General features: G+C 38.9%; 1 protein-coding gene and 1 pseudogene across 2 annotated transcripts in view; one reads left to right on the top strand and one right to left on the bottom strand.

The window, feature by feature from the left end:
• Positions 1-27,884, top strand: part of PRIM2 (DNA primase subunit 2) — a 282,575-nt gene that overhangs the window by 130,948 nt on the left and 123,743 nt on the right. The gene's annotated exons all lie outside the window — the stretch shown is intronic.
• On the bottom strand, positions 8,370-10,440 carry LOC132236517 (N-acetyltransferase ESCO2-like; annotated as a pseudogene).

The raw sequence follows: 27,884 nt of genomic DNA, 5'->3' as shown, positions 1-27,884 counted from the left end.
CAAAGATCCCCCTCATTCTACCCTTTATGGTCACACCCATATCCTTCCTGCCTCTATTCCACCCTAATTCCTGGCAGCCGCCAATTTGTTTTCCATATAATTTTTTCATTTCAAGATTATTATTTACTAGGGGCCCGGTGCATGAAATTCATGCACGGTGGGAGAGGAGGGTTCCTCAGCTTGGCCTGCACCATCTTCAATCCAGGACCCCTCGGGGGATATCCGACCAGCAGTTGGACATCCCTCTTGCAATCTGGGACTGCTGGCTCCTAACCACTCACCTGCCTGCCTGCCTGATCGCTCCTAACTGCTCTGCCTGCTGGCCTGCTCTCTCCTAACTACTCTTGCCTGCCAGCCTGATCGCCCCTAACTGTTCTCCCCTGCCAGCCTGATCACCCCTAACTGCTTTCCCCTGCCAACCTGGTCACCCCTAACTGCTCTCCCTTGCCGGCCTGATCACCCCTAACTGCTTTTCCCTGCCAGCCTGATTGCACCTAACTGCTCTCCCCTGCCTGCCTGATCGCCCCTAACCACCTCTGCCTTGGCCCCACCACCATGGCTTTGTCCGGAAGGATGTGTGGTCTATCCGGTCTAATTAGCATATTACCCTTTTATTAGCATAGATAGGGACTCATGCAGTATATGACCTTTTAACGTTGACTTTTTTCTTGGTCAGCATAATACCCTTGAGACCCACCCAAGTTGTTTCATGTTCCAGTAGTTCCTTTTTATCACTGCATGGTTTGTTTAACCAGTCATCTGTGGGAGAACATTTGGACTGTTGCCATTTTGAGCTATCGTGAATGAAGCTGCCATCAACATTTGTGTATAGGTTTTTGTGTGCACATAGGTTTTATTTTTTCCTTTGTGATGAATGCCCCTGCGTTCAATTACTGACTTACATGGTAATTGCATGTTTAGTTTTTTAAGAAGCTACTCCCCAGAGTGGCTATTCCATTTACATTTCTACTAGCAATGTAAGAGTGGTCTACGTTTTTTCCATTTTAGCTATCATTTGGTGTCATCACTATTTTTTTATTTTCTTCATTCTGATAGGTGTGTAGGGTTATCTCATGGTGGTTTTAATTTGCTTTTTCCTCATGGCTAATGATACTGAACATTTTTCTCCCCATCAAATACTGGTTGAGTTAGAAACCGACATGTTTCAAGAAGTTTTTGTTTTTGTTTTCTTTTTTCCTGGGTTGGACAGGTAAGAAGAGAAAGAGACAGAAAGATGAATTTGGAAACTATTGAACTAGTGTAAGTGGGAAATTCAGAAGGCTTTTTGGCTGGCTAAGGTAAACAGAGAAAGAATGGCACAAATGTCTACATAGATATGAAGAGGTAAGGATAATGGAGAGAAAAAGTAAATGAAAATTTGGGTATTGATGTTTGATGACTGAAAGTTCAGGGTATAATTGACAAAAATAGATAATTGTGAACTTTCTTTTTAATTTGGATATTCATTTGGCTCACATTTTGCTTGGTTATAAGCAATAGTAAGCAAAAGAAATATATAAATCAGAGATCTGGAAGGGGGAACGCAGGAGGGACCAATTTAATAGGCATTGGTGGTCAGCAGAGTCTCATCCGATAGAAGATTGAGGAAGATAAGGGTGAAGAAAGGTGTTGGGGGCACTTTCAGTCCACTGGTATGTGCAAATGCCAGATCGGAAGGGATTGAGGTATAAAAGTGCCCAATAAGTTTGGAATGTTTGTTTTTTTAAACACAGGAGAAGTAAGCATAGTTATAGAAAGAGAAAAGAGGGACCAAGTGAACCATTAAAGGTTTAAGATACATGTGAGAACAGGTTGTCTCAAAGCTGCGAGCAAAGGTTCTTGATGGAAGCAGGATGTGAGGGGCATGTTAGGGACAGTATCAAGAGGCAGAAGAAAACATCCTCTCTGTCAGGGAAAGTAAATACATCTTTCACGGCCCAAGAGGGAAGAGAGAGAAGGATGTGACGAACAGAGAGTTTTGAGGAGGGAGACTGAGGACAAGCATCAGATGGCTTCTTTGATCTTAGGAAAGTAGACTGTTTTTTTTTTATCAGACATTTTGGATGATTCCAGGTTATTTATTTTTAAAACAATTGCTTTGATTAGAGCCCCAGGATATGAGTTCAGTATAATCTTTCATTAAATGTTTAAACAGCAGCAGCAGCAGCAGCAGTGAAAAGAAGTGCCAGCAGCGTAAACAATATATCTTACAATCCTGTCAGTGGGTTTGTTTAAAAGGGACACATTCGTGTCTACCTGTATATCATGCCAGAAAGGAACTGTATTTAAAATTTAATGGTGAACACGAAAATACACTAATCACATATGGTAGTTAGAAACAAAATAAAACACCCAACACAAAATTGATGACTCTCAGGTCAACCAGAAGCTAGGATTTTTTTTTTTTTAGTGATGCAGGGAAGATGAAAGGTTTGATGGACAAGGCATTGTAATACTGACTGTTCATTCAGCGCAGATTATGATAATCTGTAGGCCTAGAAGGCAGAAGAAGGGAAAGACTCACTCAGATGGAAGGGAATGGGAAAGTGAAGGAAAAGCCATTTGTTGTATTGCACATAGGGTTTCTGATTGGGAAGTGGTGGTGGTGTGTTATACTATCATTAATCACTAAGAATTAGGATTTCATCTAAAACGTTTCATCTAAATATTTAATAAAAAGTAAAGTAAAGTATTCATTTCTTGGCAATGTAAGGTTATGTAACTTGCAGTGAAATGTAAGCCAGTAGTGGCACAAGAAGACAAATTGTAATGTAGAAGTAGTAAAAAAATAAATAAATTAAGTGACCTTAGTTTGGTGCTAAAATGATTAAGATATTAAATAGTTCTGATATTCTTGCAATAGTATGAGGCTTTGTATCATCTTATTCATTGATTTAATGGTACTTTATGCCATGTCAAATACTTGATCCTATGATTATTAGGTACTATTCATAGTCGAAATTTATTTACTTTGGCTCGCTTGTTCACAAATATTATTTGATCTTGCTTGAGCTTCATAGACTTAAGAGCTTTAGCACATGGGAAATAAAAATGGTGTTTTTCACTTGGATAATTACATAAAATCTCTTTATAACTGATTCTTAAACCCGATACACAGGTGTTTGGAAAGTAAATAATAGTGGTGGGGATTGTTGTAGGGATTATGGTGTCATTAGCAGTTGTATTTTATTTTTTTCACCCTAGAATAAGAACGCATAGACATAAGTGTATGGAATGAGAAAAAATGCACATGGTTGCTTGTCTCAGAATAAAAAACCCTGGCCTGTCTGTCCAGTAGTATTTTGTGAAACTACTCTTTCCTCACTCTCCTCTAGCTGTACCTCGTTTTTCTGTCTCAGGGCCTTTGTGTATTTTCCCTTCACAGGGACTATTCTTTTTCCAGATTTCTGTGGTTCCTTTGAACACTTGAACTTTAGACCCTTACGTTTGTTTTGCCCTCATCATGGCAGGCTCTCCACCCAGATATTCATATGGTGTGTGTCCTCACTTTATTCTGGTCTCTCTCCTCAAATGTCATCTTCTAAGGGAAAATGTTCCTGTCTAAAATACTAGTACTCTTGCCTTCCCCAACTGTCCTTCTCGTGTCCTATCCCCTTAACATGTTGTTTTTATTATAGCACTTAATCTCACATTACATTGAATTTTATACTGTCTCCACCAAAGAGCAGGGATTTTTTTGCCTTGCTCACATTTGTGTCCTTAGCATCTAGAACTATGATTGTCTGGGTCGGGGAGGTACTCAAATAAGTACTGATGATTGGATAGATACTTGCTTAATTAAGTTGTGATGTTCAGCTGAAACTAATATAATAAATGTCAGCTGTAAATGGAAAAAAACACAGTTTCTTAAAAGTTGTAGAGACAAGTGACTTTGGAGCTGGTATTTTGGAGATACTTGAATAGGGGGTTAGCTGCATGGGGTGATTAGTAGAGGGACGGATAAATATCCACACTGCAGGTCCAGATTCTGTGACCATGTGACATAGGCTGGGAAATCATAATTTCACATCCTTCTGGCCATGGTGGTTAGTCTAGGACGTCTTGACCCAAACTGAGCTGGAGGGCAGAAAACCTGGCTCTATTCTGTGAGACCTTGTCATTCCTGCTTTCTGTCGCTCTTCCTTAGATTCTGTGAGCTACTCCAGCCTGGACTCCTTTTAATAATTGCTGGTTTCCCCTTTGAATAAAGTTTTGTGTCTGTTCTTTGGCCCCTAAGAGTTCTGCCTAATACAGGAGGGCAGAGATGGGTCATGCGAATTAGGTCAGATTTTTCTATTATAAGATCTGAGCTGGTATTAGTCTATGGTAAGGGTTGATGAGTATAGCCTGTGTTTTCCTGTTTTTATTTTAGGTCTCTAAGGCAGAGTAGGAGATGGCAGGGGTGGGGGGTAGGGGGATATATCTATATTTTGAAAACTCTTAGTTTATAGGAAAATTGAGTGTTTATAGATATCCACACATTATCACCAGTGGCTAGAGAATTATTCATTCATTTGCTTATTCTGTAAATATTTAATGAGTGCTTATCCTGTGCTGGATGTTATCTTTACATGCAAAGGTTAATTACTTCATTTGTCCGTTATCTATTGAATGAAAACTCTATGCTGTGCTTTATGGGGGCAGAGATGGACAAGCCCTGGCCTCTGCCCTAAAGGAGTTGCTGTCTAGGAGGAGAGCAACAAGCAGATAGATGTGTGAAAAGCAGAAGCGTGTACTGTAGAGACACCAAGGAGGGAGTCACCAGCTGTAAGGTTAAGGCATGGGCCAGATAGAGGTTTCCAGGAAGGCCCTTAAGGAATGGAAAAGATGAATAGGTGTTTGCATGAGGAGTGTAAAAGGAGAAGGGGACTCCAAAGAGCAGAGATGTTGGAACTGCTGGGCCAATGGGAAGAGCTGCTTTGCAGAATGGCTGGAGCATCTAGCCTAAGGGGAGGAAGGCTTGGGTGAGGGATGGGACTGAATGAAGATGGGGCAAAGGGAGGTAGAACAGGTGAAGGGTCGAGACTTTATCTTGAAAGCAGTGAGGATTCACTGACAGGATTTAAGTGTAAGGGAACAGCAGAGCAGGTTTGTATTTAGCAGGATCCCTGGAATGACAGAGTGGAGTGTAGGCAGGAGGTATTAAGACGAGGCAGGAAGACCTTAGAGAGCAGACTCTGAAGCCTCATGTTCTTAGACACAGGTTATCTTTAGGTAAAGAAGAGGCTCAAGAGACCTTACCTGGTGAGAGGCAGTAGATTCAGCCTCCAGAGGGCACTGGGCAGAGCACACACATTCCTGATACATTTAGTATACACGGCATGTTCAACTTCCTAACAGTTTATTGTCTTCCTAACTCAACTGCCATATTTCATATTAAATGACAAACCTAGAAATCAGAAATGAGATGTTGGAAAACAGTTGGATAACCAGTATTGACCAGTATTTATTGTGAAATAACTTGGTCTTGTGAAATGATGTCTGGGAGAAATGGATCAAAATTGAGTAGACACAGAGCAAATATTTCTGTGGTTAGTTATTTTATAAAACTTACTGGAGCCATAATCTTGTGTTCCCTCAGAGCGTACATTTGTTTTTTTCTAGTGTGAAGCATAAAGATTTTTATTCATATTCCTTAAAAAAGCAGTTCAGAAAAATGTGTGTGCTGAGTACAAATCCATTTAATGTTTATTTGTAGTGGCTTTTATTGAGCCCTTGAATTTTGCATTTTTGCATTAGAAAAACAATTTAAAAAATCACTATTCCCCTAGAAAATTACAACAAAGAAATGTCTTTTAATAAGCTTGTTTAATATTAACTTTTAATTGGAACAAACACTCAACTTGGTTTTGAATCAGTGTCTACAAAATATTCATGTAGTAAAGACAGACAAGAAGGTGGAAACTAGTGTGAAAGACATATATCTAACTTGTGTCCCAAGGTGTTTGTATATATGAATGTATATATATTATTTTGTAAAGAATTGTCTACTTTTGGGTAAAAATGTAGCAATGTCTATCATGTTTGGAGCTGAGAATAATTGATCAATAAAATTTGGAACCTTAAAGTCATTATTTTTATGGTACAACAAACACTATATTTAGAAATAATGAGAAGTAAACACATTCACTAACTTGTGGAGGAGACATTTTACTAAAAACCACATAGTGGTAATAGTTTCATTTTACTTTTTTAGAAGCAGATTGGATCCACTGGGAATTGACATAATTTGAGAATTCAGTAAATGTATTCTTAGGGTAATTACTTCAAGGGTAAGCTTGTGAATTCTGAGAAAAGCTTAGTCAAGATGTTTGAATTAACAGAACTAATAGTAATAGCTGGATAGCAACAGCGAGTAGCTCTTAGCACAGAGCCCGTTGTTTTTGCACAACACATATTTGCTGAATAAATAAGTAAAGGCATATTATGTGTATGTTTCATTTATTATTCTGAGTTCTTACAGTAGGCATGTAAAATAGGAACGGGTCCCCTCATTTTACAGATGAAGAATTTGAAGCACTAAAGGAATTAACTCCTTATTTCAAGGTCATATTGCTAGGAAGGATTAGGATTTGGATCCAGGCATGTCTGACTTCAAGCTCAGGGTGGCATCATTCATTACTGTGTTCTTTCTGCCTGATTTCTCACTTCCTCTTCCAGTCTTATATTAAAATCCTAGTAAGTAACTCTGGCTACAGTGAGATGATACACAATATTGGTTTTGTGTTGTAGGTGGCTGGAAAGGAGAATTTCACTGGAACAGACAGCCACAAACGGTGTGGTGTTTGCTGGTGGTGTTGGTTGGAATCCCAGTACGTAGGTCAGATTTCCCAGAATTACTGCCTCAGCAGCATTTCCTGAGCAACACCACCCCCATCATCTGCAATCTAATGTGAATCAGGAACAATGTCCTGGGGAAACTGTAGAGTTTACACAGGGCAGTTTGAAAGCTGTGCAGGTTTAACAGTGGAAAAGGGGGGTGGGGTGGGTTAGAACAACAGTAGAAAGTAGGGTTAGCAGTCACTCAGAATTTCACTGAAAAATATGTGATTCTGAGAATGTGTTTTTTTTTTAAATATTGAAAAGAATTCTAATTGATCCATTGCAAAGACATTGAACAAGCAAATAATGTTAATAAAAATTTTAAAATAAAATATTTAAGACAAAACAGCAGTGCAGAAAATAAGATGTTTGCATAATTATGCACATTTTAACACTTCCACATTCTTTCGGGAACTCAAGCCTTTAAATTTTGGAACCATGTTAACTTACAGGCAAATAAAAGAATGTAATGAACATGTTCTACATAAAGTTATAACCTGGAAAACTACTGCCCTAGATTATTATTGCCAGATAGCAATTAAGTGTTTTTTAGAAACAACAGTCTGAATAATTCTTTGCTTTTCAAAATATCCAAGAATTATACTAGAAAACTGTGATTTTTAGAGAGATTAAAACGTTTAGGTGTATCTACATAATGTCATGTTCTCTGGCCCATCAACCTAGATATATTTATTCACTAACCCTGGTTCTGATACTAAATATTTTGTTAGATGTCTCAGAACAAGTAAGATGTATTTTAGATATGCAAAAATTTTAAAATGTAATAATATGAATCATCTAGTCCTAATTGGGCATCCATTTTGTTGATGATTTCAATTAACAGTAATAAGTACGCCAAAGATAAGTAGCACAATTAACATATTCATACATCAAAAATTAAATGACGGTAGTGCAATTACTAAATTTAATTTTAATTAAATCTGGTTAGAATTTCTTTTGAGTAAACATTTTTTAGAAAGATTAAAACATTAAGCTATAGAATTCTGTTCTACATGAAAATCTTATTCTTTATCATCTTACCCTATTACAACTAGAAATTTACAATACCTTCTGAATATATTCAACTGAGCTGTTACCTATAAGGTGAGAATTCTGTGTACAGAATTCAGGAATCACCTTTAAAAATTGGGCATCGAAATTATTTGTCTTTACATTTTCCTGTTTGCTTCTGGGTAAGCATGAGATAATCCTGGTTCAAAGGTGCTTAATAAAATGTAAGTGGTCACATTTCTATGAAAAACATGTCCGTGTTCCTATGTAAGGGGCAAGTAATTTTCCAGTTATATCTGCAAAGTTTCATAATTAAGGATTCAGAGTGTTAGTCAGTATACATCATCCAAAGGTTGTTCCTTTCTTTGAATCTCCAGATAATTTTCAACAAATCTATTCATAAAGAATTAAACACCAGGTTGTGTGTGTGGGTGCGTTTTAGTATTTTTATTTTGACATTTGATAAGTAGTTATTATATGATAAGAAACTGTCTTAACTCATTCATATAGTAACTATTCTATGGTTGAATTTGGTTTTAACTATTAAAATTGTATACAAGGAAATTAGAGGTGTTGTAGTACTTGGCTGCGAATAACTTGCCATCTGGTGTTGGGTCACAAAATGCTATTTCATTAGTGCTGCGAAAACAGCCAAACATGAAGTGATTCCTGAGCGTATCTACCAGTTGTCTTGCAATGCGCTTTCTTCTCTTAAATCTGAAGACCCAGATTCTACTTATTCCACAGACTGCAGGTACTGGTACATTTGAACATCGCCAAGCCCTATGACATTCTTCAGAACTTGGAAGTTCTGGACTAGTTGGTTCAGACAGGACATGGAAGGCCTGTTGGATGGGCTCTGCAATTAAACATCCAACTAACTACTCTCTTTTCATCATCTATAAAGAGAAACGTTTTGGTTTTGTTTGGACATCTGGGAAAAACTTGCTGAAAGCCCAGTTCATTATCAACAAGTTCTTGCACTTCTTCTACCTTTTTGATAGCATAACTTGGATCATGTGGAAGAACCAACACAATTTTCCCATCCCCAAACTCTGCTACTACACATTCTTTATTTTTTAAAATATATATTTTATTGATTTCAGAGAGAAAGGAAGAGGGAGGGAGGGAGAGAGAAACATCAGCGATAAGAGAGAATCATTGATCAGCCTTCTGCATGCCTCCTGCTAGGGGTCGAGCCCACAACCCAGACATGTGCCCTGACTGGGAATCGAACCATGACCTCCTGGTTCATAGGTCAATGCTCAACCACTGAGCCACGCCAGCTGGGCATGTTCTTTTTTCCAGCCTGTGTATTTGATTCCCCCCAGAAATCTGTGGTGATGCTGAACATGCTGCAGTTCATCTTCAGGGTTGGAAGCAGTACAGATCATGCCACAAGACTTACACATGGGAGCTCCAAAAGGTTTCTGACCTGCGTCAATTATGAGCTGGTTTTTTGTTTCTTGATTTACATCTCTGGCATTAATACTTTTCTGTGTATTGGTCTGTTTCAAAAAGTTCGTAGGTGTGATGGATGCCACAGAAGACTGTTCTCCAACTAGAGTTCTTTTTGTATTGAGTGAAGACACACTGAAAATGGGATAGACAGTGGACTCAGAAGAAACTGCCTTGTTTTCACTGTCAGAATCTTCTGAAGAAAAACATGTATTTTCTTCAGGTTTATGCTCCCTGGATGAAACTACTCCACTTGATGAATCCTTTATTAATTTCTCTTCATTTTTGCTTCTTATACCCAGCAGCTCAATGTTCAGTTCATTTTCTAGCAACAAGCACTTTGAACTTGCCTTGTCTCAAAACTTTTTCTTTCATTGATAGTCTCAACATCAGAATCTTTAATCACTTCTGATTTATTCTCTTGAGTGAGTCCCAGTAATGGCTTATTTTCCAGAGACAATTTTCTAAGAGAGGATTTTTTTCCTAACAAAAAAATGCTGCTCCACCCTGCAGTGTTACTTGTGGTTTGACTTTTTGGCTTAGAACTCAAGGAGCATTTAAATTATTTTCAGCTGAATAACAACTGTTTTCTTCCTCTGCAGTTGGTTTGCAGGCCACTTGATTTTGCTTGGAATTTTTAGAATTCTTTGATACAGGCTTGCTGCACTTATCAACTTGATTGACATTTAGCAGTTAAACTCTTCTGTGGTTTTTTTCTTCATCTTCTTGGAGCAGATTGGTTTTTCCTGCATTTTTTTTTTCCTGTCACACTGGGAAAAGAGGTATCTTCATTATTAGTTTTTAGACAAATGGGTCTACTCACTTTTATCATCTTTCTCTCTAATGGATTGAGGTTAACACTTATCTTTGTTATAAAAGGATATAGTAGACACACAAGATTTAAAAGGTGGACCTTGATTTGCAGATGCTAATCCATCTTTTGTAGTTGTTTTGAGCAGACTTGAAATGACCTTGTTGAGAGCAATGCACATTTTCTTTTCATCATTACTTTGGCAAATGTATTTTTTATTAGGTGATGAAAATATATTTTCAGTAAAGTCCAAAATTAATTTCTTTGATGGAATCAGATAACAGGTTGTCACAGTTCAAAGAATTCTACTTCCTTTTCCTTGGAGTAAAAGCTGACATCTTCTTAATTGAACCCGTGCACCTCAGAGCCTGTCAGCTCTTTTAGCCGAACTAGTTGCTCCGCCCCTGAGAATGTTTTTGTATTTGTTGAGCAAGTGACACCTGTTGCTCCCCCAGAGGAGGAGTCCCACTCTGGAGCATAGCGTAGGCAGTGATGGCGAACCTATGACACGCGTGTCAGAGGTGACACGCAAACTCATTTTTTTGGTTGATTTTTCTTTGTTAAATGGCATTTAAATATATAAAATAAATATCAAAAATATAAGTCTCTGTTTTACTATGGTTGCAAATATAAAAAAATTTCTATATGTGACACAGCACCAGAGTTAAGTTAGGGTTTTTCAAAATGCTGACACACCGAGCTCAAAAGGTTCGCCATCACTGGCGTAGGGCATGACAATGCCGGCCACCACGGTGTGGATTGTAGGTGTCCAAGTCACCAGGAAAGGCATGACTCACACACAGACCCTAGATGGAACAGCGCTTTCCTCACATAGAGAAGAGGCAGACAAGGTCAGCTTCAGTCGAGAACGTGGTTCCCTGTGGCCAGACGATGCCACAGGGGGATGGTCTGCAGGCGCCCTCTGCGCTGCAGGTGAAGGACCCCATTCCCTCCCTGCCCAGAACAGAGAGAGCAGTGGGCTTGGCCAGGTGCCACATGACACAGAGGCTTAAGTAGAACAACAAAGGTCAAACCTAGAGCATGTAAAGATATTCCCAAACAAAGATATGACCAGTACAGGGAGTAAGAGCACTTTACCGCTTTGTAAGAGAATCTGGGCCCCAACCCTTTCCTAATGCCGCGCATGACTGCCTCTCCCAATACTTAGGTTGTACCAGAAATATCTCAGGTTAGGAGTTGTGTAAAGGAGTTCAGCTCTATTTTAGGAAGTATTTTTTTAATTGTTGATATTAGTCTGACAATTGGAGTACATGTTTACTTATGTACATGTGGTACTTACAAAGTGTTAGATTATTTACACTTAGTGTTGTCTATAAATCCTTACAGGATTTTCTCATATTTTACCAGCTTCCTAAGCTATAGCACAGGGATCTCATCCCTTTGCTAAGTGATCTGGGATTGTGTGAAGATAGTTAATGGGGACTGCTGGCTCTTTTCTCCAAAGCTAACCGTGGAGAGGAAAGCATGGACCAGAGGAAACAACTGAAGTAACTGAAGAACCCCAGGGGTGACCAAGGCTGTTGAGAGTTGGTGTAGGTGTGTGGGTAGTTGGGCCTATGGCACAGGGTTGCCTGAGAAATCAGATAATACATTAGTTTAAGTTTCTTTCCTTTTAAGTTTTGTGTTGACCTCATTTTCTCCAGTTGCCTTGAAATGATAATTGCTGCCCCTCTGTTACAGAAATTGATGTCAATAGGGTGCATTTAGGGCGGCGTGACAGCCCTGCTGGGGTGTGAGCTGAGAACTGGCACGTGCTAACCAGCAGACAAGGCTCTTTTCTCCCAGGGCTCGCAGATCATACTTCACAGAGATGCCTTCCCCCACTGCTGCTGCTTTAAGAGATTAAAGGCTAAAAGGAGTTGCCAGGTGGCACACAGCAAAAGAAGTGGTCAAGAGTGGTTATTTGGCGCTCTGGCTCATCCCCTCCATCTTTCTCAAATATATCAGGAGGGATAATAGTAGGACTTAGGTTTTGGCCATTTTTCACACAGGTTTCCAGATCTGTTAGCTCATATCCTTTGGTGAATATGATCACCTGGGCCAAAATAATTGAATGCATGAAGAGTACAACCACTATTGAAAGCATAAAGGGATAAACTGAATAGTATATACCTCACGAAGCAGAGTTGTGAGAACAGAGGGATCAGTAATTTAAAATAAACATAATTATATATGTTCTGTGATAGAGGAGGATAGTTGTAGTATTAAGAAGGAAGAAGAAGTGAAAAAGAGCAAACGGAAATATTAGATAGACAAATGTAGCTGAAGTAAAGAACTGAATAAATCAGATAAATAGGATGGATACAAGAGAAAAATAAATTAATGAACTTGAAGATCATGTAGAATTCTGAAGGCGGAGGAAAAGCAGAGATAAAAAATATCAAGAAGGCTAAGAGAGATGATGGAGAGAGATATTAGTGCTGACATTAGAATAGTAGGATTCCCAGAAGGGAGAAAAGAAATTGGAGGAGAGAAAAATATTGAAAGAAATAATGATGATAAATTATTTAAAATTAAGAAAGAACAAAGACTACAGATCGAAAGGGCTAATAGAATACCAAGGAGGAAAGATACGAAAACCTACATCTTGGTAGGCTAGTGAAATTGAAGAATATCATAGCCAAAGAAATCTAAAAAGTTTTGGAACACAAGAATAGATTATCCATAAATGAACATAAATCAGACTAAGTTATCTTTTCAGCCCTGAGGTTCTCAGTTATTCTGCATATTCTTAAGGTTAGGGAAATCATCTGTATAATATATAATTCAAACCTTGTCAAATAAATTTATTAAATCGCATTGTATTTACTAAAGTATTTCTCCATGGAATAAGGAACATACTTGCTTTTATAAACGTCCTGCTTGAAAAAAATTTAGAGTGGCTGATCACAATATATAAGTTTATGATTTTATACAAATAATTGGGAAAAGTTGTTATCATTTTTATTAAAGGGATTCATCTCTCATTTTCTTATTTTATTTTTTTAGTTCTACTTGACCTCATATTGGGGCATATTCTTTTTAGAAATGTGTTTATGTAGCCATAGATGTAAATGGATAATTTTCTACTTCTAGTAATTATATATGACACAGGTGATTTTCAGTTGATCTTCTTCATGCTCCTGGATTTTCAATTACTTAAATAGCATGATATCACTGCTTATGTACCAGAAAAGAAACCATATTCATCTTTCGTTCAGAAATTCTCTGTCCAGTAAAAATATGTTACACATGTAATTTAAAAATGTCTATATCCACATTTAAAATGTTTTATAAGGATGAAATTAATTTTAATGTATTTTATTTACCCAATACACACTAAATATTATCAGTCTAACATGTAATCAGTATACATAATTTTAAATGAGATATTTTACATTCCTTTCTGCATGCAAAGACTCTGAAATTTGGTGTGTATTTTCCAGCACATCTCGATTTGGACTAGCCACGTTCCAAGAACTCAGCACCACAAGCGGCTAGTAGCCAACACATTGTGAGTGCAGCCCTAAAGCAAATGATGGTTCAGTATTCTGAGAAGTGTTGGGTGGCTAAAGAGTTTCTTGTAAGAAGGTATCTTCTTGAATTCAGGGATCTTAGGACTGAGTGGTCCTGTAGCAACTGATACTTCTATCCATTAGTTGTAGCTAATCATGAAAAGAGTGTAAGACATTATTTGATTGCTATCATTTTCAGGGTAGAACTAATGTTAAACACGTAAATCTACAGAATGTTCTGAGATTGGCTGATTTTATAGTTTTATTTCTTCAGTTCATATAGTTCTTCCAGGATTTTTAAAAGGCAGTTCAGACTTAACCCGGACAAAACTGAATTTCTGATCTTTCCTTCCAGATCGGCGTCTGCCCACATTACTGAGTGGCATCTCTGTTCTTTCCCACCACAGGGCCAAAAATTCTTTCTTTGACTGCCAGCTAGCACGGGAAAAGTCACAGGCTGCTGTTGCAAATGTCCAGTTCCCTTAAGTCCTTAGTTGCCCATACTTTTGCTGTGATGTATCTTTAATGAAAAAAGTCTGCTGAGTACTTTTAAGTAATGTTAATGTCACTTAAAAAAAAAAACAACAACTCAGTAGCGATTTAGGCCAAACCTGTGTGTTTCTCAGTATTGACTTTAAAATTCTGTCAGCTGTCTGATAGTTCACATGCCAACACTGTTGAAGCATCTTGGTAGGCCTAATTTTACTGGTAGTTGCTGCTAGCATTCATTTACATCTGATTGAAAGGAGCAAACTGAGGGGCGAGTATAAGGCAGGCAGAAGGGCAGAGCAGGAAAAGCCAAGCTTTGCATGTGGTATACTGTGCTCTGGGCATCCTGTGGTCATGTGAGCAAACGTTTTATTAGAGAAAGCAAACTTTCACTACAATACAGATCTCTCTCTCTTCCCAATTTTATAACTGTTGACGATTCTTTAGTTGCAACAAAATTTTTATTTGAAGATTTGTTGCTTCAAAATAATACTGATTTGGGCCTTTCTGTGTGCAGTGAGATCTTTTGGAACTCACATTGCCTAACTAATAGAAAAGGGTTTTTGTTCCTTTTCCCTTTTTCCTAAAATATGGATATGTCAGATATAAAGGATGGCTATTACTCAGACTTGTCCTTTGCTTGTCTGGTTATCCATCAAACACTATCAACTCGATTGTGCCAGAAAGGAAGAAATAATGTCATTAGAAAGCAATCAGTCACATGTGTATCAAGGTCTTTTAAAAGGCTCAACTAACTGTTCTGATATCAAAGGATGTTTTACAAATATGATTTGCTAAAATGGTTACTCTTTTTTTTTAAAAAAATATTTTATTTTTTACAGAGAGGAAGGGAGAGGGATAGAGAGAAACATCGATGAGAGAGAAACATCCATCAGCTGCTTCCTGCACACCTCTTACTGGGGATGTTCCCGCAACCAAGGTACATGCCCTTGACCGGAATCGAACCTGGGACCTCTTGGTCCGCAGGCTGATGCTCTATCCACTGAGCCAAACCAGTTAGGGCTAAAATGGTTACTCTTAGGAACTGTCTTTGACAGGTTTGCTTTACCCCCTCCCCCCCCTTTTAAAAATATATATTTTTATTGATTTCAGAGAGAGGAATAAGAGGGAGAGGGAGAGAGGGAAAGAGAGAGAGAGAGAGAGAGAGAGAGAGAGAGAGAGAGAGAGAGAGAAAGAAACATAATGATGAGAATCATTGATCGGCTGCCTCCTGCAGGCCCCACACTGGGGTTGGAGCCTGCAACCCTGACATGTGCCATAACTAGGAATTGAATGGTGATCTCCTGGTTCATAGGTCAATGCTCAACCACACCAGCTGGCCCCTCTCTTGATTTCATACCTTAGTACTTTGAGCCAGATGGGCTAGGTGCACTTAGTATTATGTCACAGTGGTGCAGCTTGCAGGAAAGTGTCAGCTAGGGTCCATTCCCTCACTAAAGTGGCAGCTCCTAATTTCAGGCATTCAAAACAATAGGCAATTGTTATTATAAAAATAATCATAGCCACATTATTTTCTAAAAATCTTTCCAGCTAAGCAAGGAAGGATTCTTTCAGACCACTATCGCTTCTTTACCATAGAATTTAGTTATTGTCTACATTACAGGCATGTCAAACTTGCGACGGGTGGGCCGCATGTTTGACATGCTTGGCAACTTTAAAAATAATAGAAAAGGCCATAACCTGAAGGGATATAAGGAATAAGAAAAGTATCTGTTTTTCTCAGGAAATTTTAACTTCTAAGGTCATCTAAATGAACAATGAACAGATTTATTCCTTTATGTTAATAAATTCAGAAACTTGAGTCTGTGTTCTTAAGGGGATTGTACATTATTTGAAACCTCCATGAGTTTATTATGATTGCCGGGGGTGGGAAGTGAGGAGAGGTGGAGGAGGGTTTAGGGAGGATAAATGGTGATGGAAGGAGACGACTTGGGGTGGTGACCACACAAGGCAGTATACAGATGATACGTTGTGGAATAGTGCATCTGAAACCTGTATAAATTCACCCCAATAAATTCAATAAAAATAAGAGAAATGTCTATAAGTTTGGAAATGAGAAGACAGCAGGGATCCAGGGAACTACTTCTGCTAATTCCTAATTTGGGAGGAAAAAAAGGCAAGAAAGAAAAGAAGAGGCTTTGTGGGAACCCTGCTGTGTTTGTTGAAATATTTAAAAATACATTAATTTTATTTTTCTTCATATTTCTTTAGTTGTCTTAAGTGAGTTTTATCTCTAAATTTATGATGCAGTAAAACCTTTTGGAAAATGCATCTTATCTGATGTTAGAATGTGCAATGAAAAGTCCAGTGTTGTTTAAATGTTCCTATCACAGCAAAGATATTTTACTTCTCTATTTCCTTTTTATAATGAAAGGTTGTTAATGAATGGTTGGGTTTTATGTCCTAGTAATGGAAATTATTTATTTTTGTCAGTTCTGATTTGTTTTAAATACATTCAGATGGTTTATAATTAATCACAAAGCTCTACTTTGAGCAGGCAGAACAAGCTTGTCTGTGTGTAACTGAAAGCTGGTCAAATATTTTAGGAAGCTTCTTTTAGAAGCTTAAATATAAAAATTCTTTAGTGGAGGAACAAAGTTATGTAATAGCCTATATTTTTAAAGGAAAACTGTAGGACTACTTCATGAACAGAGAAGATTGCTTAAATTTCAACTAAACTTAATTGAACCTAAAAACAGTATACTGTCTGATGATTTCAGGTTAGAGACATAGACTGTGAAATGTGGAGGCACATTGAGCCATTTTATACTTAACTAAAAGCATATTCTACATCTACAAAGGGTCTCTGCCAAGGAAGAAATCAAGGTGCTCTGAGACAGCAGGGAAAATTAAGTCACAGAGGCAAGGAAAGGCAGGAAGGAAATGAATACTTTCTGCAGCATCTGTTAGCATAACCGTTAGAGGTATGTTGTTAGCCATCTGGGGCCGCCTTCCTTGAATGATAAATCTGGATCAGTGGTTTGAAGTTCAGTGGCTGCATTTCCCTGTGGAGGGAAATGGAAGTCTCTGTATGTCCTTGTTGATCAGTTGTTTCTGATCACCAAGGGCCCTCCGGTTCTGCAAGGGCATCCCCAAGGACAGCTTGTTTTGTCACACAGCAGATCACTGTCACTGACGCTTTAGTAAAAATCCTATTCACCCTTCACTCCGCTCCCCATTGCTCTACCTTCCAAGCCCCAATCAAGGGAAAAAGAGTTCTTGTAAAAAAAAAATGAAAGTATGAACTTATCCACACAGATCTTTTGTGTCTCTTCACTTCGGTATTTAAATATAATTGTGGATCCTTTGATGCGAATTTCAGCTTATTTAATAAACAGATTTTAAGTGTGTAGGTGTAGTGTAGAATAGATTATATTGAATTTAGTTTCCAGCATTGGAAGTGGTACACCAGTTAGCAATATTTAGAAAGGAGATAACATCGCCAGTGTAATGAGAGGTTTATGTCTGACATTTATAATAGGAAATAGACTCAGCAGGAAGTTGAAGACTTTTGGATGATGCTACTTAAAGAAGATAAATAACCTGCACTGCGAAAGCCACTGGTCTGCCTGGGCAGTCCTTTAAACATTTCCTGGAAGCCTATCGATACAGGTGGCAACTCCCGTGCACATAGTGGAATTTATGTGCATATTTAGGAAGCTTTATGAGAAACTTCCACATAATAAGATTTTGTTCAAGATTCATGCTTACAACAAACAGTGAAAGAACAGTTGGGTTCTGGAAAACCCAGATAAGAGTATTTCTTACATTAAATAGGAAATTGACAAATGTAAACTTAGGTAAATATGATACAGGTGTTTTGGAAGACAAACATGATAAGTGAAAATACGATAATGAATAAGGAACGCTAGAACTTCAGTTATTGCCTCACAAATTTATTAAGTGAGTGAAACATCCAGGAAAGTAAATGAGTTTTAGAGTCTTCGCATATGAAGATTATGACGGAAACAAATGGCAGTTGTATTCTGTCTGTAATTGTGAGGGTCGCAGGACATGGCCCGTGAAATCTGGCGAGACTCAGAACCATCTCAACCAGCTCCCCAAACCCCAATGTATATAGAGACTTCAGGGAAACTGTAAGGAGTAAAGATGTGCTAACATGTTTTCTAAAGCTATCATATGGCCAAAATATATGGGACTAGGTGTACTAGGGTATAATAAAGTACATATAGGACAATAATGGCAATGGTACAATAATTAAACATTTCGTTAGTAAAACCAAGAAGAACATGTTGTAGAATGAAATGCACATATTAGATACATTTTAAACATAAATTCCTGAGGCTAAAAGAACTAGGTGCTTAGGGCATAAAAGGTTACCTATTCACTGTATGTGGGTGTTCCAGATACATTTGGCTGAATGAACAGTGTGCGAAGCCCTGGGGTGCCTCAGAGATAATATCACTTTTAGGGATATTGTGAGGATTAGTCCATATAGAACTCCCAGCAGAATACCCTGCATGTAGTAAAAAGATGAGGAATGCCAGCTGTGTTGCTGCTGCTCTTATTCCTACTCCACAAGAGCAATTCTTTAAGAGGACAAATAAATCATTGACGATTTAATCTCTTGGGTGCCAACATGAGAGACAAAAATTATTGCATTATACTTGCCAGATCTTTGCTTTGCTTATGGGAAGTCTAATTGTAAAATTACTTGATGTAGTGGCTTAAGAATTTTGAACCAAAATTAGCAGGCATTCTAGAGGTAAAATGATTTTATAGGTGTTTTACTCTAAGGGAGAAAATTCAGCCATCCATGTGTATTTATCATGCGCATCTCTTAGTATCTTTTTTCTTGCTCAAGCAATTGTTTTACATTTCTAAATGATACAGAGCATCAGTAAGGCGCTTAGGTTAGCCTTTGAATAACAAGCTTCTTTTCACACCATCGGTTTCATGATCAAAAATCAGCACTGGGATGTCTGCTTGCACTATTCCCAGGTTTACTCTCCCAGTTCTTCATATCATCCAGCCCCCTGAACCGGAAATATCTTGTTAAGTCTGCACTGTTTAATATTCTTTGGAAATTAAACTACTTGGGCATGTTTAGAGCTCAAATGGAATCTATGCATTTTGCTTGGCAAGGTCGTTGGTTGGCTTTTAGAGCCCACATATTGAAAATTGTGTTTGTGGCCGGCTGATAGAGAAATGCCCATGTACTGGAGCATCGTGCGGATGAAACCACCACTGTCATGAAGATCAGTGAGATAATGTGTGTCAGAGCCCTGTGAACACTGGGAAATGCTTTGGGTGTCTGAGCAAGAGCCTGTTAGGATTAGTGGCCAACCGCGTCCCAGTCAGCCTCCAGAGAACATGAAACCAGGAAGCAACTTTGGTTCCAGGAGCAAGATGGAAGATAATGTGGAGCCTCACAGTTTGGGATTTGTAATTGGGATCCGTTGCTCTTATAAGAAAATGTAGTTCAAAAGACACAGGATTTTCCGTCGTTAAAATCAATGAAATTAAAAGAGCAGCTGCTTGTAAAAGTTAATTTTACTTGACATCTGTCCTGGTCCCAGTAATAAAAGTGATAGTTCTGTAGAGCAACCTGTTCTCTCTATAGCTGTATCTTTTTTTTACTGTGTGGTCTCTGTTTAAATTGTTGCCTTTTGATTTCACAAATTATTTTTTGGACCTATAAATTGTGTGTCTCTCAGAATATATGCATAAGTATAATCTGTGCATCTTCAACTCAGTAGAAAAGGGTTGGTATTCTAGATTTTGAGTTGGTATCTTGGTGATTTATAAGGTGCAGTAGGAGCCATCTCAACCTTTTTTTAACTCCTATTTAGAAAAATTTATTGAATGTTATTTCTGCATCATACTTATTGAAAGAAAAAACAATTTTCCCTGAAGGCATCCTGTCATTTCTTATGATCTATATACCCTAATGTGTTTTTTTGTATTAACAGGTTAAGCCTGGCTAGTGTGGCTCAGTGGTTGAGTGTGGACCCAGGAACCAGAAGAGCAGGGTTCGATTTCTGATTGGGGCACATGTCTGGGTAGCAGGTTCACTCCCCCTTGGGGGGCATACAGGAGGTGGCCAATTAATGATTCTCTTTCATCATTGATATTTCTGTCCCTCTCTCCTTCTTCTTGCCTCTCTCTGAAATCAATAGAAACAGTAAAACTGTAAAAAAAAAAAATAAAGTTAAATATGGAATCAGTAAAATGAAGCATTTGAAAGGAGGAGAATGTAAAGACATTTTGAAAAGCATTCTCTATTTGTTTTTCATTTAAAAAGACACCTGTTGGAAACTCGTGGCCACACAAAAACCTGCACACGTATATTTATAGCAGCTTTATTTATAACTGCCCGTACTTGTTAGCATCAGAGATGTACTTTGGTGGTGAATGGATAAATAAACTGTGGTACCTCCAGATGATGGAATGCTAAAAAGAAATGAGCTGTCAAATCATGAAAAGACATGGAAGAACCATAAATGCATAGTGCCAAGGTAAAGAAGCCAATCTGAAAGCGTGCATACTGTATCATTCCAACCCTGTGACCTTTTAGAAAAGGCGAAAGATCAGTGGTGGCCAGGAATTGCGGGGGAGGAAGGAGTGAATGGGTAGAGGAGTTTTAGGACAGTGAAACTGTTCTGTACAATACTATAATGGTGGATACATGCCATTATACATTTGTCCAAACTCATAGGACATACAACACCAAGAGTGAACCCTAATGTCAACTATGGGCTTTGAGTGATAATGACGTGTCAATGTAGATTCATCAATTATAATCAATGTACCACTTTCACAGGGGATGTCAATAATGGAGGAGGCTGTGCATGTATATGGCAGAAGGTATATGGGAAATCTCTATCTTAATCGCAATTATGCTATGAACCTAAAATGGCTCTAAAAAGTAAATCTATTAGAAATAAAAAAAAACAAAAACAAACCTGAATAAAACCCACCTGAATTTGGTCTGTCATTTCTAAGTGTACCTAAGTGGCACTACCCTGCTCTCACTGGAAGAGAGCACGTCTTGTGTCTTGAGGAGATCAAGATTGTGTGGAAAGAAAGGTTTAACTTGTGCTGATTACCCACCTTGGATTTCTTTTAAGGTACAACTCTGGTATTCGTGCATATTGTAATTTATCTTGAGTTTTGTAAGGAAACTGAAGTGACTGGTAGAGGGTAAAAACACCGGAGAACAGAATTGAGCAATATTTTCCAAGTGAGCATTGTTCTCCTGTCATTTTTATGTGTTTTAATTTAGCCTGTGTTGGGTGAGTAGTACAGAGAGAAGGGATTTATTCTTTTAAAATGAAGCCATCCTCTAGTTCTTCATTTTCAACTGATCGAGACACGTTCGTTTTCCAAATGTTGACTCTTTAAGGACCATTTACCGTATTTATTTATGTAGCTACCTCCTTGTGTATTCCTGTTTCCTCACTTCATACCCATCATGTGAAGAAGAAAACCATGAAAAAAATTTCTTTCCCTATGGGCCCCTTGAAAAAAATTCTGCTTCAAAATAGCAACGGGTTGGCAGCACAATCTTCTTTAGGATTTTAAGAGCATCAGTCAGCTTCATAGCTGGAGACAGAATGCTTTCCTCAGGGAATAACTTCCCCCACCCCCCAAAGTGAAATTCATTCATTCTAGGTGTGCAACAATAGTTAAATTAAAGGAGCTATTGGTTGTATTCTCTCTCTCTCTTTCTCATAAACCTGTAGTTGCTTAAAATCAGTGTTATAAAACTTTTAAGTCTATTGGCTAAATTCTTTATTTCTTTTTATGATCTCACTAGAGGCCGAGGGACCCCACCAGAGCATGATTGGGGCCAGGCCTGATCATCTGGACCCCAGCAGCAAGCTAACCTACTGGTGGGAGCGTCTGCCCCCCTGGTGGTCAGTGTGCATCATAGCAACTGGTCAAACGTCAGAGAGACAATTAGCATATTAGCCTTTCATATATATAGACTAGCGGCCCGATGCACGAAATTCATGCAAAGGTCTTGGCCCTCACAGCTGTGGCAGCTTGCCTTGGCCCTCGCAGCCCCGGCTTCGTCCGGAAGGTCATCTGGAAGGTCGTTCGGTTGTCCAGTCTAATTAGCATATTATGCTTTTATTATTATAGAGTCCCAGTATGGATAGCACACATCTGGCAGATATCTCTAATCTCCCAATCCATATTCAGAGCATGTCGGTAATTAGTCCTGCTCCTTCCCAGATGTGGCTGGGAACAAACCTTCAACACAGTGCCCTAGTCAGCTACTACTAGTGAATAACAATTGGACATCCCTGCTTTCTGCATAAGTCCTGGTAAGTTTTAGCCATTCCATGGCTTTACCTGCCACTTCTTTGCTGATAACAGTTAAATATAAATCTATAACTCCATAGCCTCTCCTTTTCTTTACAAGCATAAATATTCATGTGCCTTTTGGATATTGAAAAACACCTCAAATTCAGCATGCTTAAAACTAATAATTTTCTTTCATCTCCCCAACCTCCTCCTCCTGTAGCTGCTGTATTGCAGTTAATAGAAACAACTACCTACCCACCTGGATGTCCTCTCTTATTCTCCTTCTGTTTTAGACAAGAAGCCATGTAGAGTATACCCTCTTCATATTTCTATTTTTTAAATATGTTTTTATTGATTTTAGAGAGAGGTAGGGAGAGGGAGAGAGAGATAGAGAGAAACGTCAATCAGCTGCCTTCTGCATACCTCCTACTGGGGATTGAGCCCACAACCCTGGGCTAGTGCCCTCACCAGGAATTGAATTGGCAACCTGTACATGCATGGGACAACACTCAACCAACTGAGCCACACTGGCCAGGGTTCTTCATATCTCTTAGTCATGTCTTCTTTTCTGTTGCTACTGCCTCTGCCACAATTTGGTTCTTTATTTTGGATTGCTGGATCACTCTCCTCCAACCCATTCTTCATGTCTCTAGAAAAATCAGTCAGCCAGCCCTCCTGCCCTCCCTCCCTCTTTTGAACTATTTCAAACACAAATTTATGCAAAATAATATAACAAACACCCATGTTGTTACCTGCAGGATCATAATTCTGAAAACTACTTTTTCCTTGATGATTGAATTTAAGTAAAAAGTCTAAGAATAAATTATCTTCTGTGCTTGCCTTGCTCTTAAGAAGATATGAGCACCAAGCATGCTTTACATCCAGGTTTTACCATTCTTGAAAAAATTAATCTTCTAATTGATATTTGGATTTCAGTGTTCTTGAAACTTTATGTCTTTTAGGGGTTGGAGTGTTTTGAGACAGATTTTTTGGATTCCCTTTCAAAATAACTTCCCGGCCAGAAACAACAACCCATGTATTTAGCAATAGTATCTTGAAAAGTGTTTAACACAGCACTTTAATTTTTTCATTGTTATATAAATGTTTCTTTACATCTGTTTAAGTGAGTCTTATTTGAATAGTCACATTTCCACTGTCTGTTCCTTATTTCCTTCCTATAAATTTTTGAGGCAGTTTCAGTCCTGCCAGGTTAAGTTTTTTTCTTTTGTTTTTAAGGATGTCCACTGTAAAAGACTTTGAACTTTGTACATGTTAAGGTTTCAGTAATGTTAGAAAAATATATATTTAGCTGACATTTCTGCTTTATTTATAGCTATCATTAAATGACCAAAAACATGCACAAAAAGCAGAAAGACATAGATTAGAAGGAACTATGTCATGATTACTTTTTTGGTAGGGCCTGTTATAGCATACGCATCATTTGGGTTTCAGACTGTTTTGAGCTACTTATTTCCTTTGAACCAGGGAGCCATAGTTTAAACTGCATTGAGTGGTAGAGCATTTGGCCTCCTTGTAGAGGGAGGACTTCAGATACTCCATCAGCTAGAAGTGGAAAGAGAAATGTGTGTGCCCTGTAGTTCTTAGGTCATGCTCACTTATGAAAACTTTAGAAATGCAGGACCAAAAGGGTCAGCGTCTAGGGCAGATTTTTCTAAACTCATACTTCTGTTGGAAATATTTGAGAGAGGTGAACCTTTTATTCACCCTACTGCTACTGTTCTTGCCAGCATGTGGGGGGAAAGTGGTGGGCGAGGCAGAAAAGGTTCCTTCCCTGATGGGCTTTATATTTTTGTGGCGAGAGAAAGACAGAAGTGAGCAATCTAATAAGTAATTTCAGATCATGATAAATGTGAAGTACCTGCAACAGAATACCTGCAGCAAGGGTGCTATTTCACCAAAGGTGGCCAGGGAAGGCCTGGGAAAGAGGTTCCATTTGAGTCAAATCCCAAATGGTGTGCAGGAACCTTCAATGCAGAAATTTGGGAAACTTTAAAACAAAGTCCAAGGGTTTGTGACTCTTGAAGGGCACTGCCCTGTGTGAAAAGTGAAAGGACTAAGAGGAGACAGAAGCGCGCTGCGATGAAGCAAAGGCCTCTGCCTGGTGCACATGCGGACTGAGTGGCATTGCTGCCCTGCAAAGTGCCCTGTGCTGTGGGGCCCGGTCTCAGTGGCTGCAGTAGCTGCTCATGATCTGAAGAACCCAGTTTCTTCAGGGTAATACGACAGGGTTGGCCCAGACCCTCCCAGATCTTGTTTGTATGTGCTTTTACATCTATTGGCAATAAAAGGAGAATCATTAGTTGGCAAAATGCGTTATTATTTTTCCCCAAATATATGGCAAACTACATGATTCACCAATGATACTAATCTTTAAGATGAGATTTGTAAGAATTAGTAATCTGTTATACGGAACAAACCTCGCATTTGTTAATGCAGTGTGCTACATATTTTATATAATAAAAGGGTAATATGCAAATTGACCCTAATGGGAACAACCAGGAATGACTGGTCGCTAGGATGCACACAGACCACCAGGGGGCAGACACTTAACACATTGTTTGCGGGTAGTTTTTATCGCACGCTAACAGGTGGCGCGGGCCATTTTTGCTAATTTTTTGCGCAAATGGCAATGTTCAGTAAAATTACCATAACTTTAGTTTACGTATTTATACGTTACCCGCATTCTACCGCTAGTCTATAAAAAATGTATTAATACGTGTCCCACGCTCTACTACCAGTCAACGTAAAACGTATAAGTAAGACGTATAAATATGTTTCCCGCATACAATGTGTTAACGCAGGAGCTGCCCCCTGATGGTCAGTGTGCTCCCAAAGGGGGAGCTCCACTCAGTCACAAGCCGGACTGACAGCTGTGAGCATGGTGGCAGTGGTGGGAGCCTCTCCCACCTCGTTGGCAGCGCTAAGGATGTCCAACTGTGGCTTAGGCCCACACCCCTAAGTCGCAGTCAGACATCCCCCCAGGGCTCCTGGGCTGCCAGAGGGATGTCTGATTGCCAGCTTAAGCCTGATTCCCTGGAGAGTGGGCCTAAGCTGGCAGGTGGACATTCCCCGAGGGGTCCCGGACTGCAAGAGGGTGCAGGCCGGGCTGAGGGACCCCCCATAGTGCACGAGTTTTTGTGAACCAGGCCTCTAGTCTACATATATAAAAGCCTAAGCAACCTTTATGATGGAACGACTGGTCAACCAGTCACTTTGATTCACACTGACCACTACAGAGCAGACGCTCAACACAGGAGCTGCTCCCTGGTCAGTGTGCTCCCACAGGGGGAGTGCCACTCAGCCAGAAGCCAGGCTCATGGCTGGTGAGTGCAGCTGCGATGGTGGGAGCCTCTCCCGACTCTGCGGCAGCACTACTGAGTGGCGGCAGCAGGCACAATGGGCCCTGATGAGCAGGCACAGCGGGTTGGGTTCCTCCCTGGCTGCCTGCCACTTGGTGCACTGCTACATCCCATGAGGGGTCCCAGATTGCGAGAGGGTGCAAACTGGGCTGAGGGCCCCCATGCTCCTGCCCTGTGCATTAAATTCATGCACTGGGCCTCTAGTATTCTTAATAATGAAAGGACATCTTAACAGCTCACCTCTGACCTCTCAACCATAAGAAATGAACATAAATTATGCCCACTTTATTATGGTTTCTTAACCCATTAAGGTTTTGCAGATGTTAACTAGGATAGATCTTTCTCTTTCATTCTTGGTGATTTATATGTCAAGGACATTGTTGTTTTAGAAAAAACAAACAACTAAAACGTGGAAACCAAAGTCTATTTCAACTAGGCAGTTATTCATGTTGGTGTGTAGAGAAAAGTCCTTAAAGCTGAAAATCTCGTTATGATAGTGTATTGCTTTCTTGGAAGGCTGACAATTGTGATTTAGTTTAGTTTTGATTTGGATTTAGTTTTGCTCAAAGCAGGAATTGGAAACACTTTAACTATGAAATGTAGATGTACTTTTGTTTTCATCAGTGAATAGAATTACACAGTTGTGAGTTTTTTGATTTGTCACACATTTAATAAGTATTTATTGAACACCTGTTATGTTGCAAAAGCTAGGGCTGCGGTGCCCCTAAGAGTCCAGTGGAACTAGTAGTAACTGGTTGGGCTCAGAGAGACTTTCGGGAGAAGCGATGGAGCCAGCAGCCTCTAAAAGAAAGCTTACATCCTGCCAGCCAAAGGTCAGCCCATGGCTTTGCCTCTGAGAGCTGCGGAATGCAAGCTTTATAACTCATCTCCTTAACATGAAGAGATGTGTGCTCTTTCTGAAAATATTGTTTTAAAAGTTGAAAGCAATGCTTTTGTAAAACTGAAAATCTCCCTTGAAATTATTTTACTCGGAGCATTGACCCACAGTTTAGGAATTCTTCTTGTCACTGATTCAAACTTGAAAATACATTGTGGGTTGGGGAGGGAGTAGAGAGGGAATCCGTTGTTGCGCACATGTGTTCCAGAAGCTGGAGTCATGGCAGGTTTCCTTCTGGTATGCTCTCGGCTCCCGGCGTGTCTGGTGGAGTGGGCAGAAGTGGACCATCCGTCATACTCATCCTGTGCCCAGTGTTTCCACAATGTGGCCCAAGGGAGTATTCTAGGAGAATGTCTGATGAAAGAACAGACTTTAGCCTGGGAGCCTAAGGGAATTATTAAATGGTTTTAATTAGGGGAGTGGTTAACTTGCATTTTGAACATTTCAATCTGGCCTGGATGTGGAGAATAAATTAGGGAAGAGGCACATTTGGAAGCAGAAACAACAGTGGGATGGAGATGTGTAGTTTAGGAAAAAGGAAATGAAGGCTGAGAATAAGATAGGAGTGAGTTGAGAAAAATTTCCTATGGAGCAGACACTTAAAGTTAGTTTGCTATTACTGAGGTGTTTTTATTCATTTGTTTTCATTTAGAAAAGATGGTTTGATTAGAAAGCATGCTATATAGATTGACATAAATAACTAAAAAAAACCCAGTCTGTGTGTTCCATCTGTTTTCAGAAAATTGACTTTTGAAATATCTAGATAAATTATTTTAATCTTTTCAGAGCATAGCATTGGTTCTGAGACATGAAATTTCTTAAACAATGAAAATGACATTTTGTAAAGGGATTTGACATTAGCAGGTATAGGGTATATGAAAGTGTTTTGTTTGTAAAACCTTGATAACATTTTATAAAATTTCTTAGGGATACCGAGAATCTTTTGGTTGTGCTACAATCACAGTTGACTAATTGTCTGACTTAATTGTATTTTAAATTAGTCTATAACTTTGCTGACTTGCATAAAATTGGGAATATTTCTTCAGTATTGTTATTAGATATGATTTAATAAAAATGACTTCACATGTGGCATTTTGATCAACATTGTATTTATTAGATGTTTTAAAGGGCATGGTTTTATTTTATTTGCATAATATTGAAAATTAGGCTTGATGAATTAAATGTGTTTTTAGATAATTTTAATT

The sequence above is a fragment of the Myotis daubentonii genome, chromosome 6 (genome assembly GCF_963259705.1).
Source record: "Myotis daubentonii chromosome 6, mMyoDau2.1, whole genome shotgun sequence".
Classification (NCBI taxonomy): Eukaryota; Metazoa; Chordata; class Mammalia; order Chiroptera; family Vespertilionidae; genus Myotis; species Myotis daubentonii.
Note: the sequence above shows the minus strand (reverse complement) of the source record. Positions and strands in the feature narration are given on the sequence as shown.